This window comes from Arachis hypogaea, chromosome 5 (genome assembly GCF_003086295.3).
Source record: "Arachis hypogaea cultivar Tifrunner chromosome 5, arahy.Tifrunner.gnm2.J5K5, whole genome shotgun sequence".
NCBI classification, from domain to species: domain Eukaryota; kingdom Viridiplantae; phylum Streptophyta; class Magnoliopsida; order Fabales; family Fabaceae; genus Arachis; species Arachis hypogaea.
Genome location: NC_092040.1, coordinates 38,478,077 through 38,493,358, shown reverse-complemented (window position 1 = coordinate 38,493,358; position 15,282 = coordinate 38,478,077). Strand labels below are relative to the sequence as shown.

Genomic DNA, 15,282 nt, shown 5'->3' with positions numbered 1-15,282 from the left:
CACCATGCTGGTCCTTACCCATTCTTTTAGCATAAAAAAGTATAGAAACTATAAACTTCAACACTTATTAAAGAATAAATTCATGGATTGAATCTTGTATTTCTGATGGGAGAAAATTCAATACTGATAAGTTTATCAATTAATATTCCATCAAACTAGCTACTAAAAAATTGTATTTTGGATAATATTAACCAAAAATAATGCTCAGCAACCTTTTTTTTTTGGGTAAGAAAATAGAGCTAATGCCCGAGATTACAACAGCGATATAAACCGTGATAACTGTATATTCTTAACCTCAGCAAAAAATTATCAACACCGGGGATACTTTAAAGGTTTTTTTTGCCAAAAAATTAGCCCTCCTATTTTCTTCTTTATACATATAACTAAACACAATTTGCCACTCCCTTCTTGTCATTTGTGGAATGCTTTTGATTAGCGCGGGTTGGAATGCCGCATGTTCCTCCACCAACCTAGGTTGATTTTTATTTATTTTATTTTATTTTATTTTATTTTGGTCATAGGCTAAGTCCAAAAACTCTACCTAAAACCCCAACCCAACCCGCCCACCCAACTCCCAAATTAATCATCTCCTTCACGAGTGTTGAATGTTGTGACCGAGAACTTCATTCCACAGCAACCATAAGTAGACTATGCTTATTCACTTTTGGAATGATCCAAGATCTGAAATCAAGCTGCGAATTGGTTGATGAGGTTCGAATCAGGTTTCTCTGCTGGCTTCACTTCGATATAAAGCTCCACCTCAGAGGTTGAGGATAATGATTCCGTTGCGATCCTAACGCCGGGAAACTCCATTAAACCTTCCAACCAAGATTCGTACTCTTCATGGCTGGCACTTTGATCTTTGCTTAGTACATCCCGAGCACGCTATCGATCTACAGACCTTGCGCGGATAATTTGAACTCTCCATGGCCACCGCAAGGCTCCTCTTCCCTCCCACTATCCTTCAATTCTTAGAACCTGAATTAATGAAGATACGACTATACTCTACCTTGGTACTTCTATCAGTGGTCATTGATGCCTCCTCCGACCTATTAATCATTATTGTAATCGCTTGAATTTTGCTACTTGGAGCTTGTCCAATAATGCCTTCAATTTTCTAACTTCAGTGAATTTTGCAACTAAACTATGCCATGGTTGACGAAGATGCATATGAAGTTATGACTATCTCCATTAATGATTATTCTTCCCCACGATTCTTAGATTCTTTGGTAATGGTACTTCCTAAGTACTCTAAAGTCCTCTAGTATTTTAATTTTAGTAAGATTTCTTCATGCTTCAAATTCCATCTCTTATTCATAGCTGCTCTAACTAACTCTAACTTGCTTTTTATATGACATCTCATTTTCATGTCTCAGACTCAGGTGTTCTGCGACTACAATGCCTTTTGTCTTCCGGTATGATTATGGATACCTCCTCTAGGCTGATGCCATGCTTGGCCGCCTAGATAAGGATACTGGTGCTTTTCTCCAAAAAATGTCTGCAATGCTGTGTGGTAGATCAGTGCACCACTTCTGACTCAATTGACTTGTAATTGCTAAATTTTCTATGGTATATACTAATTGGTTCCCTTTTCTTAGAATCCAGGTGAATCCACATTTGTTAAAACTTTTTTACAGTTTAAAAATATCTTGCAAAATCGAGTCAATCTCTTGGAGGCTACCTTTTTATTTAATAGCCTGCACCAAAAATAAACAATCATATTCAATTAGTATCATAACTAGCTGTAAATATTTTGCCAAAATTAAAGCATTCCTTGTTGCTAATGCTTCTGCTGTAATATTGGATACAACTTTGATTCTATCTGCGTACCAAACAAAAAATCTTCTAAAGCTGTCTCTTGCAGCTACTGTCGTTGCTTCATCGCCAAAAACTTCCTGAAAGGCTCTATTAACGTTCAGTTTTAGCAAACTCCTTGGTGGGGGGTCTCCAGGTAGCTCACTTTACTTTAATTTTTTTATTCTCTGTTTGCTTCTGAACTGATAGATCAATAGTTACTCTGTACTATTTTTCTAATATTATGGCTTTGATAATAACCTCCATAGGATTGATCTCCTTACTGTTGAATATGGTATGGTTCTTGATTTTCTATATCTCCCATATTAAAAAATTCATCTTCCATATCCTTTCCTCTTTGTTAGCTCCTCCTTCCTCCTTAATTTTTCTAATTATTTGTAAAAACTATTCTTCAAAACTTGTGATATGTTTCTAAGAGGGGCAATATTGGCATTGGCTACCAAACCAAGCTGCCCTCGTCCATGGACATAGTAACAATGTATGCTGGATAGTTTTAGATTCCATGAAACAAATCTGACACATTGGGGAGTTGACTTTTTTTTAAACAACTTTTCATTATTATATTATGCGCTGCTCTCCAAATGAAGTTTTTAATCTTTTGGGGAGTTTGGAAATTCCATATCTCCTTCCATAATTCTTTCAAACTCATACTTGATGAAACTTCTTCCAATATGCTACCTTGGCTTTCCATCTAAACTATGTGATATTCAGTTCTGACACTATATTTTTCATCCTTTTTATATGACCAGATAAGTTTATCTTCTCTTCTCAAAATGCTTGTAGGAGTCTTAAGAATTTTTTCTTTGACAATATCAGTAAAAACCCCTTCAATCTTTCTCACATCCCACCCTTTCCCTTCCTTCAAAAGTTCACTAACATAATTTGATTCTATTCTCTCTTGTCTTTGAATTTTTCCTTCGTCCACTACCTAATTATCATCCCAAATATTAATCCTTGACCCGTCACCCACACTCTATCTCCCATTTTTACAAAGAAAATCCCTTCTTTTAATTATACTTTTTCAAACCCAAGATGTAATGCTATAACATTTCGCATTTCAAAAATTTTCTTCGAAAAAATAGACTGCCTTCAAAATATGTACCGATATTGAATTAGAATTTTCTATGATTCTGCAAGCTTGTTTTGCCAAAAAGCTAAATTTTGGCCTTGAAGTCTAGCCCTCCATTTCTTTCGCTTACACAAATCTTGTCTCAACTTTTTTAGTGCATGCCTCTTTCTTTTTCAAAATTTACCCACCAAAATATTGTAATTCTAGCATTTATTCTCTAACAGAATGCTTTTGGAAATTCAATAATTGTCATAGCATAGCTAGGAATAGCTTGTATCACAAGTTTAATAAGAACTTCCTTTCCAGCTTGGTTTAGGAGCTTTTCTTTTCATCCTTTGACTTTTTTCATCACCTTCTCCTATCCAATTCAGAGTTTTAATTTTTAACCTGTCCCAAATTCCTAGCAGCCCTAAATACATCCCCAGATTATCCCAACACGTCATGCCTAGAATTTTCTCTGTGCTAATTCTAGTTTGTATGGGTACTTGACTACCAAAAATAATTCCCGATTTATCAAGATTGAGCATTTGACCTGATACATCTGTATACTTATTAAAAATCAAAATGAGATTGTAAAATTTCTCCTCTTTTACTTCTGTAAAAATAATACAATCATTCGCAAGTAGAAGATGAATGATTTGAGTGGCTGTTGGTGTGATTTTGAACCCTAAAATTTTCTTTCTTTCTCTTGCTTTTTCCATGAGAATAGTAAAAATTGTATCCGCCATTATAAAGGTATGAAGATATAGGATCGCTCTGTTTAGCTCTCTTTCAGGTATAATTTTGCTAGTGAGCCTCCCATTAATTCGAATTTTATACCTAACACTTCTAACACACTTCATTATTAAGAAAACCCACCTCAGGTCAAAACCAAAAGTTATCAACGTAGCCTCCAAAAAGTTCCACTCTAATCTATCATAAGTCTTATTCGTATATATCTTAATAGATAGGCTTTTCGATCCATTCCTACTTTTTTTATTAGTACTATAAAAGACCTCTTAAATTATGATAATATTATTCTGGATCAACCTATCCCCTAGAAAAGGACTTTGGATAGGCAAAATAACCTTATTTATAAACTTTTTATGTCTTAAGACTATAATCCTAGATATAATTTTGTATATATAATTACAACAAAAAAAAATACCTAAGTTGATTAAGATGTTTCAGTTGTTTCACTTTAGGAACAAGAACAACAATAGTTTTACTTACCTCCTCTAGCATAATACTCTTATAAAAAAAGCTTTTAACCACAGCACAAACTTCTTTTTTGATTGTGTTCCAATGACTTTGATAAAAAAAAGCCCATTCAATCCATCTGGTCTAAGGACTTTGAGGATGCCCATGCTAAAAATAGCTTCCTCAATCTCCTTTTCTAAAATTTCCTCCATAAGTCGTTCGTTCATTTCTTGAGTAACTCTTTTTTGAATTCTATTTATACAATCTCCAAAATCTGATTTGGTTGAGAATGTAAACAATTTTTGTAAAGTGTTCCTCCACTATATTCAAGATTTTATCATCTCCTAAGACCTATTGGTCCTCCTTATCTTTTAATCTTTCCACTTTATTCCTATTTCTCCTTTGAATCATTGTCGCATGAAAGAATGTGAAATTTTTGTCTCTCCATTTTAGTCACTTTAGCCTGGATCTCATTCTTCAGTATTTCTGTTCTTGCCTCCATAACTAGCTTATCCTTTCCTTGATTTGACACCTCTGTGCTTGTTGTTCTTCATTTAAATCTATCTCTTCAATTTTTTATAGCTCAGCTTTCAATTTGTTAATCTCTATATCGGCTCTAGCAAAAGTGTTCCTACTCCAATTTCTTAAATTTTTCTTGCAGTTCCTTATCTTTTTCAGTAGCCTACCCCATTCATTGTTACTATACTCCTCTTTTTTTCAACTCTTCTTAATAATTTTCTCACATTCTTTGTGGTCATTCCAAAATACTTCAAATTTGAACGACATATCCACCTTATACTTAGGTTGTAACCTCAAAATAATGGGCGTATGGTCAGAGCTTACTACTGGCATAGCTATTAAACTTGTATTTGGAAACTTGTGCCTCCATTTCCAATTAACAAGGAGCCCTAACTATTTTTTTCTTAATTATTAACCCATTCTAAGGATTGCTAAACTAAGTGAATTTACCTTCTTTTAGATTCATGTCTATGAGAGCATTAGAATCCAAAAGATTCTTGAATTCTACAATCTAATTCCTCGGCTGCTCATGCATGCCTTCCTTTTCCACTTGAGCTAAAACAACATTGAAATTTCCTATGAAGCGTTTAGGTTCATTCATGTTAAGATTACTTGTTGTGAACTCTTCCCATTTTCCGCTTTTCTTACCTGGTTTTGGATTACCATACATGAAAACTGTTTCTCAATCATTTTTTTTCTATCTTTAATGTAAACTTTAATATAATAATTAGACCAAGAGTTAACATCAACTTTAATATTTTCATTTCATAGTAAACATAGACCTCTGGACATACTTCGGCATTTTACACAAAAGTATTTATCAAAATGAAGTATTCTCTTGATTTTACTTACATTACTATCCTTAGCTCTAGTCTCCATGAGAAATACAATGGTGGGTTTTATCTGTTGACATAGATGTAAAAGTTTCGAAACTATTGCGGGGCCGCCACCCCTCGATAGTTTCAACTAATGATGCTCATGGCTGAGGGTGGGGCTTGATAAGGCCCTCCTCCTTAGCCATGGATTTATTTTCTGCTTTACCTTTCATAATCCAATTCCTATCTTCTCCTCCAAAGTTCTTCTTACTGTCTCCACTCTTGTCTTCTTCCTTTCTTTGCTCCTTTATATTCTCTGCCACTTTAATGTGCTTATCTTTTGACCATTCAGATTTAGCCAGCAGCAACACTTTATCTTCATCTCTTTTTCTTTTCAGGTTTAGACCAATTTTCATTTTTTGTGCTAGTTGTACTTTCCACCATGTTGTTCTAGATTATGTCCCTTATTTTTCATTATCCCATTCTTCTTTACTTGCCAATTCGACAAAGTAATCCATTCATTCCTCAAATATATGCAATTTAGGATCTTTCTTTTTCATGTTTACTTCATTGATGATCGGTTCCCTATACATCCACTGTCTTAATGCCCTTCGCTGTTGCTCATCCTCATGCATCCCTTGTTTTCCTTTCTCTTTACCTGTATCTGCGCCTCCTTTGCCAATCTTATCCCCTTCTCCCTTAGCAAAATTTTTTAGTATTTCTCTTATCGTTCTTTATTTTGTGCCTCATGCTGCCTTGTCTTCTTTTTTCAGCACTTTATAGCTATTGACCTCTTTCTTCACTTAATGAAGCTTCAACCCATCTCCTTTTGTCTGGTTGTTAGTTTGTTTGACTTTTCTATGTTGTGTTGATTTATTTCCTATTCCATCTATTAATTGCACTAGATCCATTGTATTGATTGGCCATGTATTCCTATTCATCCCAGATTACCTTTCAGCCTTTCTTCCTTATTTCTAATGGTCTGGGCTGTTTAGAAAAGACCCAATACCACTTTTCTTCCCCACCTCCTCATTTGGCGTATCTAACTGGAATATAGCCCTTATTTCATTATGTTCAACCTCCAATCCCTAAAAATCAGGGATTTCTTATAGAGTGCTTACTTGCTCCCCTACCTCATTCTTCTCATTCTCTCTCCATATTTGGTTTTTCAAGAAACCTTCCTCCCTTAATTCTTGCTGCATATTTAGATTATCTCTGATCACACTTTCTTCTGTTTCTTGTTTTTTTCACTCTCTCTACCCATGTTTTGATTTGCACGCACTTCTTCTTCTTCTTCTCTATTTTCCTTACTTCTTTGACTTGAGCATCCTATCTCAATGACCGATAATGATCGAAATTGGTTTACCCCTAAACCTGCTGCATACTTTGGTTTAGTATGGTCCCAGCAAGCCATAGCCGTTGGATTCTTACAATTCTTCCTCTCATGTCCTATTATTCTACAATTAAAGCAATACACATTCAGACAATCTTTCATACTTGAAAAAAGCCTAGAGCAGTGGCTGATTCTTCTTGTCCATAAAGAAGCCCGTAGGTAAAGGCTTCTTTATATTAATCCCAACTCTGACTCTTAAGAATGTTCTTCTAAGTATCCTATCGACCAATGGATCTTCAACTTCAGCCAACACTCCCAGCATTTCTCCTATTAACCTTCCTATTTTTTTTGTTCATATGCTTAAGTGGTAATGGTGCGCGTGTACGCAAACCCCACACTTTTCATACAGCAGCAGTACCAGCAGGTGCATTGGTCGTCCAAGTAATACCTGAGCAAGTTAGGGTTGATCCCACGAGGATTGTGGCTTGAAGCAAGCAATGGTTGTCTTGCAGGTCTTAGTCAGGAAGAATTAGAAGTTTGTATATGGAGTTGGATGAAGTATCATGAAACTATGAAAGCAATAATAGGAATAGAGTTGAGAGTCGGGGTTGCTTTGTCTTTCTGAATTAACTCTGGTGCTACTGTCTTCTTTGCTTGTGAATGATCTTCTTCTATGGCAGGTTGTAAGTGATCAAATCCATTGCCCGTGGTAATTGATCTCTTCTACTACAGAATGAACGCCATTCCCTGTGGTCATTCAATCTGACGAAGGGTAAAGCTCTAGCAAGTCATTCTCTTGGTGATCCTACTCAAAACGCCACAGACAAGGTCGAATCTTCTGGATCAGAGAACGTTGCTTCTTTGGATTCTAGCCTATACCATAGAGACCATAATCTCTCAAAAAATTGGCTGAATTGGTATCTTGATAAGTCCCCAACGAAGTCGTGGATTAACTGTCTGAGAGATGTATAAACATAGATGTAGGCTCGTGCTTTCCTTTCAAGTATTCACACGAACCCAAGTAGACACGAGTGTTTGTCAGGCACGTTCGTCTCAATGTGATGAACAGAGCTAATTTGTCAGATCGTCCTATTCACCACGATGAAGATCGGATATACATCTTAGAGATAGATCAAACACGGATCAAAGAAGAAACAATAATACTTTTATTAATTCATAGGACTCAGCAGGGCTCCTCCCCTCAACCTAGGAGGTTTAGAAACTCATACTAAAGTAAAATATAATGCAAAACGTGTATGATATGCGAATATGGTGCTTAAAAGGTTTGAATTACATAGATTTAATTCCTTAAATACTAAACAGATGAATAGTAAGGGTAAAACAATCTATTTAGTGCTAAAATCTACTTCTGGGGCCCACTTGGTGAGTGTTTGGACTGAGCTTTGATGAGATCCACGTGCTATGAGGTCTCTTGGGCATGGAACGCTAGCTAGGGGGTCCTCTTTGGGTATTTGTACATTGGTCTCTACTCTTTGGGTGCTGGACGCCAGGAAGGGGGCAGGAAGCTAGCGTTGGACGCCAGTTTTGGGCCTTCTAATCCGAAGAAAAGTATGAACTATTATATATTGCTGGAAAGCTCTAAAAGTCAGTTTTCCATAGCCATTGAGAGCACTCCATTTGGACTTCTATAGCTCCAGAAAAGCTCTTCTCAAATGCAGGCAGGTCAGATCCAGACAGCATCTGTAGTGCTTTCTCTGTCTCTGAATCAAACTTTTGCTCTAGCTCCTCAATTTCAGCCAGAAATTACCTAAAATTTCCCAAAAATACAAAAACTCATAGTAAAATCTAAAAATGTGAATTTTACACTAAAACTTATAAAAACTTAATAAAAACTGAATAAAAACTACTAAAAACTATATGAAAATGATGTCAAAAAGCGTATAAAATATTTGCTCATCAATATACTATGAACCTGTATTCAGAATTCTATATAGTCATGATCCACTTCAAAGACTAATTTTCCTCCCATCCATAGCCTGAGATTAATTAGATTTTCTCTAACATTCCAAGGTCCATTCTGAAGAATTTAGAGCCCTCTTTTCTTGTCTCTAAAACTGAATAAAATCTTCTTTAGGCCAACATTAGTGACAAAAACTCCTTGTGGGTTTTCCTACATCCTTAGTAGTGCATTTTTATATATTTTAAAGTTGATCTCCTTCTTGCTGATTATCTTCCCTACCACATTCAAACAATCTTTCATATAGCCAAGAGCTTCCGTATTATTGAGCTTGATCACCTTACCTTCTAGAGATTCTATTCCACAGCTTGTTACTTTGTGCTTATATGCTTCAAGATGGCACTGTGGATCTTTGAGCATATGCTGAAGTGTTGATGGAAGACTCCCTACTGGAGAAGAACCTCGTGTTCTAGAGAAACTCTCCTAATCAAGGTAGTCAGAATTGTGTTTTAACTCGTGAAAACACACGATTTTACGTTTTTACTCCATCTTTTCGTTGCGCTTCTGCTTATCATCCAGAACCAAGCTGCATCGTGTAGAATCGCCGCTAAATAATACAGAGCGCCAGAATTGTTGCTTCTGCCACGATGTTACATTTCATGTTGAAGAAGCTCTTTTTCTTGGCCCTAATTACAGCCCAACCCAACCCAATGGCCTAATCTAAATAGAAGACCATGAAAGAGGAGCCCTAGCAGACCAACTATCCCTAATTTCTTAATCTCTCCACTTTTACAGTTTATTTCCAATTCTCCAAGGCCAAAATTTTAAATTTTCGCCTCTCTCAAGTCTCAATCTCTGACTCTTTCTGACTCTATCTCTCTATCCCTTTGAAATTTGAATTTCACGCAACCGTAAACTCTAATTTGGAGCGTCACCGACTCGCTGTGAGGTTTGCTGCTGGTGTTGTCGAATCAGACTAGTGGTGGCTGAACTGCATGAGCGTCACTTTATGATTGCGACTTGCGAAACTCTCTGGCTCTGCCTCTCTATCTCTGGTTTTCTGACTCTGCCTCTCTAGCTTTGGAATCTGGATCGCTGCTCTTTTCCTCCTCTTTGCTGCTAGTTCATCTGGTAAGTTAAGACCTCTTTATCCTCTTTAGTCTTCAGTCTTCAATGTTCAATCTACTACTTATTGATCATACTTTAATTGAAAAGCAAATATTCAATCTACTAATTGAGTCTTTTTAATTGAAAAGTCTAATTGATTAAACTTCAAAGTAAATATTTCTACTACTTATTGCAAGCAAGAGCATTGAACACGATTCAAAGCTTCTTCATTCCTTTTGTCTTTGTCAGCCACTATTAACAATTATTATTATTTTTATTTTGGTGAAAATTGCTATTATTTTGATTTATTATATTAGATTTGATTGTTGTGAATCTTTATTTTATCTTTCCCTTCTATGTTTATACATGCTTAATCTCTGAGCATCATGGCTTACCTTAATATATTATGTCCAATGATGTTTAACACAAAATATATTGAAATAGTAGCTGTCTATGATTAAAAATTTTAGAATTTTGTTGAGATGGAGGCTTTGATGCACACTATTGGTTTAGTAGCTGTCTATGAGCATTAAAATTTTGTAAGCCATGAGATCTGAGGGCACTCTACATTTTTACCCGCTTATATTTGGAACTTTATGTGACAATGTTTATTGGTTTTGATATGATGCTGTAACTTAAATAGTGCTTTAGTTATCTTAGTGGCTTAAATTTGCTTTACTCTATTTTGTTCTGAAATACTTAAAAAGTTAAAAAGCTTTATTGAAATTTTTAGTTGAATTTCTTTTAACCGAATGGTTGCATTGTTGTTGTGACATTAAATATAATTCTTGAATTTTTGTTATGCTAGTATTTTTTTGTTCAAATAAGATTGTTGAACTTTTATTATTAAACTTGGATGGTTGTAAATGGCATTGAACACAATTCTATAATTTTTGTTAAATTGTTAAATTTTTGCTATGATATTGAACTGATTTGTTGAATATTTATTGTTTTAATTTTTTTTTGAACAAAAATAGCCTCGAGTCAAGCTAATGCAAGTGAAAATTCAACTAGCATTCTAACTTCTCATTTAGGAAGTACATCTAGAATTGCTAGTAAAAGAAAAGTTGCTAAGAATATTTTTGGAAGTAGAATTGATGTAGGATGGGAGTTCGAGATATCTGTTGGAGAAGATAGAAAGAAGATACAATATAAATACTATCATAAAAATTTTTCAGGAGAAATTTATAGATTAAAACACCACTTAGCAGGAACTCAAAAAGATGTTGGAGCTTGTACAACTGTTAGTGATGAAGTTAAGAAGCAAATGTGGGATGTTGTGAGTGGGTTGTAAGTGAACTTGATGAAAAAAACAAGTATGGGTGGGGTAAGCCCAGGTGAAGCTACTAAAGAAGGTGACACTATTGATAAAAAAAGAAAGAAAAATGAATTAGATGGTAACATTTTCAAGAAAACATGCATTAGTACTCAAATAATAATCAACAATATATTTAAGAAGAATTTGAGAGAGGAAGTATGTTTAGAGATTAGTGCTTTTTTCTACAACAATTCCCTTTAATGTATCAAGGAGAAAGGAATACAGTAGAATGTTTGAGAAAGCTACAAGATATGGATAAGGATTCAAGCCACCATCCTACCATGAATTAAGGGGGTCTCTTTTAAAAAAACACGTAGAGCTTGTTCAACAATCACTAGAAGAACATAGAGCATATTGAAAGCAGGCTGGTTGTACAATAATGACATATGGTTGGACAGATAAGAGAAGACAGATCATCCTAAATTTTTTGGTTAATAGTCCTAAAGGGACTATTTTTTTGAAATCTATTGATGCCTCTCATATTACTAAGACAGCTAACAAAATCTTTAAAATGATAGATGATGTGGTTGAAAAGGTTGGTGAAGAAAATGTCATCCAAATTATCATTGACAATGCGGCTAACTACAAAGCTCTAGGAGAAATGCTAATGAAAAAGAGAAAAAAAGTTGTTTTGGACGCTTTGCGAAGAACATTGCATTGATTTAATGTTAGAAGATTTGGAAAAAAAAGTAACACTTCACAAGAACACAATTTATAAAGGTAGAAAGATTACTACTTACATATATGCTTGAACTGCTCTTATTGCACTACTACACATCCACACAAAGGGGAAAGATTTGGTGAGGTCGGGTATGACCCGTTTAGCAACTTCTTACCTTACTTTAGGATGCCTCAATGATAACAAAGGTTCCTTAATAAGAATGTTTCTTTCTAATTCACTGGACTTTTAGAAAATTTGCAAAGACAAAAGATGGAAAAATAATTGCAAGCGTGGAGTTGGATAAGATATTTTGAAAAGAAGTGGTAATTTGCTTGAGAGCTACCTGCCCTCTTCTTCATGTGCTTCGTATGGTGATTTAGAAGAAAAGCCAGCAATGGAGTTCATTTATGAAGAAATGAAAAGTGCAAAGAAGAAAATACGAGATACATTTCAAAGAGTTGAGACAACAAGGTAAATTGCCTAACTATTTTTGTTTGATTAATGCATGAAAATATTTTTTATTTTGTAACTAATTTATTATTTTTTTATGTTTTAGTTATATACCTATTTGGGATATTATTGATGCAAGATGGGATAACCAACTTCATAGGTCATTACATGCTGCAGGCTATTATTTGAATCATCAAATTCATTATAGGTCTGGTTTTAAAATTGCTTATGAGCTTAAGAAGCAGTTTTATGTTTGTATGGAAAGAATGACTAAAAATCTAGATTTAATCACCGAGATGGATGTTCAACTAGAAGATTTTAAGACTTGAAAAGAGTTTTTTGGTAGTAAATAGCTCAGAATGCAATTTTTACTAAAACTCCAGCTCAATGGTGGGATTCTTATGGAGATCAGCATCCAGAGCTCCAACAATTTACAATTCGTGTCTTGAATTTGACATGTAGCTCATTCGAATATGAACGCAATTTGAGCGTTTCTGAGATGGTTAGTAATTAAATATAATTTGCATTTTATTTCTATAAATTTGGTTGTTAATTCTTGAATTTTATCTTATTGTTTGACTAATACTTTTTATATACTTTTGAAAGGTTCACACAAAAAGGAGAAACTGTTTGAAGGCTAAAACCATGAATGATGTTGTGTTTGTGATAACAAACTCAAGAGTAGCAAAGAAAAAATAAAATAAAAGAAGTCTTGATTATGACTATAGTCTTGATGAGTTAAACTTTGATGAAGTGTGATTGTTGCTGATGAAGATGGAGAAGAAGAAGATTTAGATGTTCTAATTCCAGATCTTGATTTAAATGATGGAGCAAGTGGTAATAGAGTTGTTGGTGTCTCTAAGGATCTTTTGGCAATTCCTTATCTTTACGATGATGAGTTTGAAGAACTTCTCCAAGGACCTCTTCTTCCTGCTCCTGATAATGAAGATGGTAATGCGAAAGCTTGTGAAACTCGTGAAGATTTTATGACTAATGAAAAATAGAATGATTATTAAATGACTTGTTTAGATTTTAGTTAATTAGTTGTTTATTCTAGTAGTTTGGTTGGTTTATTTGCTACTTGAATTTATTTTAGTGTCGTATGAACTTGTGAGTTATAATATTGTGTTTTGATTTGTAAGTTGAGTTGTGAATTTGTATTAAATTATGACTTTTGACTTGTTATGATATATATATATATATATATATATATATATATATATATATATATATATATATATATATATATATATATAGGTAATTTAGTTTATTTGAGATTTATTTTATTATCTGTGAAATTAGTTTTTGCTATCAAATTTTTTTACATTTTTATATTTTATGAGTTATGTTTACGTTCCGTCTTACGATTAACGAATTATGATTCTGAGTTAACTTAGCGAGTCGAGGTAAAAATTACGAATTTACTACCTTGCTCCTAATGAGAGAATGTTGCTCCCCTAATGCGAGAAAGTTTTAGCACCTCTTTTATTTATTTATTTATTTATTTTTATGATCTTGTGCTATTGACGAGTTATTTGATTTTTTTTGGGTCCATGAATTGAAGTAGGTTTTTGACCAAAAGATGCCCAAAGTGTAGAAGACATGGTTGCTTTGAAAAATTTTAGCTATATTTGTCCAAAAATAAAACGAAAGTGTCAGCTACATGTTGTGGAAGAAAATAATCTGATTAAGATATGGTAGTATGGGCCAAAAGTGTTATTAGTTTTAATGTTTTATACTTTTATACTCTTATATACGTTCGTAATAGCAATTTCTTCTCAATTTCTTCTCAATATATAGGAAAAACTACCATTTGTACCCATGAACTTTGTGAACGCTGATAAAAGTACCCATAGAAGAAGAAAAGTAACTTTGTACCCATGAAAGACTGAATCCGTCTGTCGATAGTACCCGAATGTCATTAAAACGTTAGCTCCGTTAGGTTAAAGGCCAACATGGCACGTTAAGTGCTTACCTGGCTTTGAATCAGCAGTCTGATGTGTCCAAGCATGTTGTTACCATTATAACATCACTCAATTCCCTAATTTATCGTCAAATATTTCCCCAATTTTAATTTGAAAACCCTATAATGTCTAGGAGAAGCAGATGTTCGAATGGAAGCCTCAGCGAAGAAAGGACTTCGTCTTCTAAGAGGGGTGAAGAGAAGACTTTGTCTGGGAGATGCTTTTGTGGAAAGGGTGTGGTGTTGCTACAATCTGGAACCTTAACAAATCCTGGGAGATGGTTTGTAAGGTGTCCTCTATGGAAGGTAAGTCTTTTTGTTTTTGTGGTTCTGTTCAGATTAACTTATTTGTGAACGATTCCTTATTCCTCTCTTTCACGCTACAGACGATGGATTGCAAGTATTTTGTATGGGTGGATGAGATTAATGGAGGATGGGAGGGATTGGCAAGAGCCCTTGTTAGAAAAAATCAAGATAGCTCCTGTGGTAACTATGAGGTCAATGTCACTGGACAAAGAAGAGAGTTCAAGAGAATAGTGTGAAAATCTTGCTAAAGATAGGAAAGCTCCAGGGTGAAATTAGAACTATTAGGTCATGGATTGTAACAATTTTTTTTTAGTTTATTTATTTGTGTAGGCTTGAATCTACTCCAATTAATCAACATGTAACTCTGCGTATGGTGTATGTTGTCCTGGGGTTCTTTAGCTGTTTGGTTTCAGTGATGATGAACTTTAGACCTCTGTTAATATATTCAGTTGTTGTGAAGAAAGTCAAGTTATGTTCTGACTAGGGGTGCACAGACCTGGCCCGGCCTGAAGGCCCGGCCCGGTCCCGAACACTTTAGGGACTAATTTGGTGTGATTTCATTGGGTTTAGGGTCGGGTAAGGGTCTCAAAAATAGACCCGGTCATTATTTCGGGTCGGGTCCGGGCCATAGCTCGGGTCACCCGAAGTCGGCCCGGTGGCCCGGTCATCATACACAATTAATATTTTGTGTTATTAGTGATGGATTATGACTATTCTTATGTGGAATTTAAGTATTGTAAACCTTAATATTTTGTGTTATTAGTCATTATAAGATTATAAGTTAATGTTTTATGTTTAGAATGCATAAGACTTTAGACTAATGCATAAT

At 34.7% G+C, this 15,282-nt stretch overlaps 1 long non-coding RNA gene across 2 annotated transcripts; it reads left to right on the top strand.

The window, feature by feature from the left end:
- The first annotated feature begins 311 nt into the window (after window positions 1-311).
- Window positions 312-13,326, top strand: LOC112801326 (uncharacterized). Of its 2 annotated transcripts, XR_011882084.1 has the most exons (4): window positions 312-1,229; window positions 1,377-12,205; window positions 12,291-12,686; window positions 12,791-13,326. It is a non-coding gene; the product is annotated as an uncharacterized lncRNA (long non-coding RNA). The 2 variants fall into 2 exon arrangements; XR_003818619.2 differs by having other exon boundaries at window positions 1,377-12,686.
- Window positions 13,327-15,282: the final 1,956 nt, after the last annotated feature.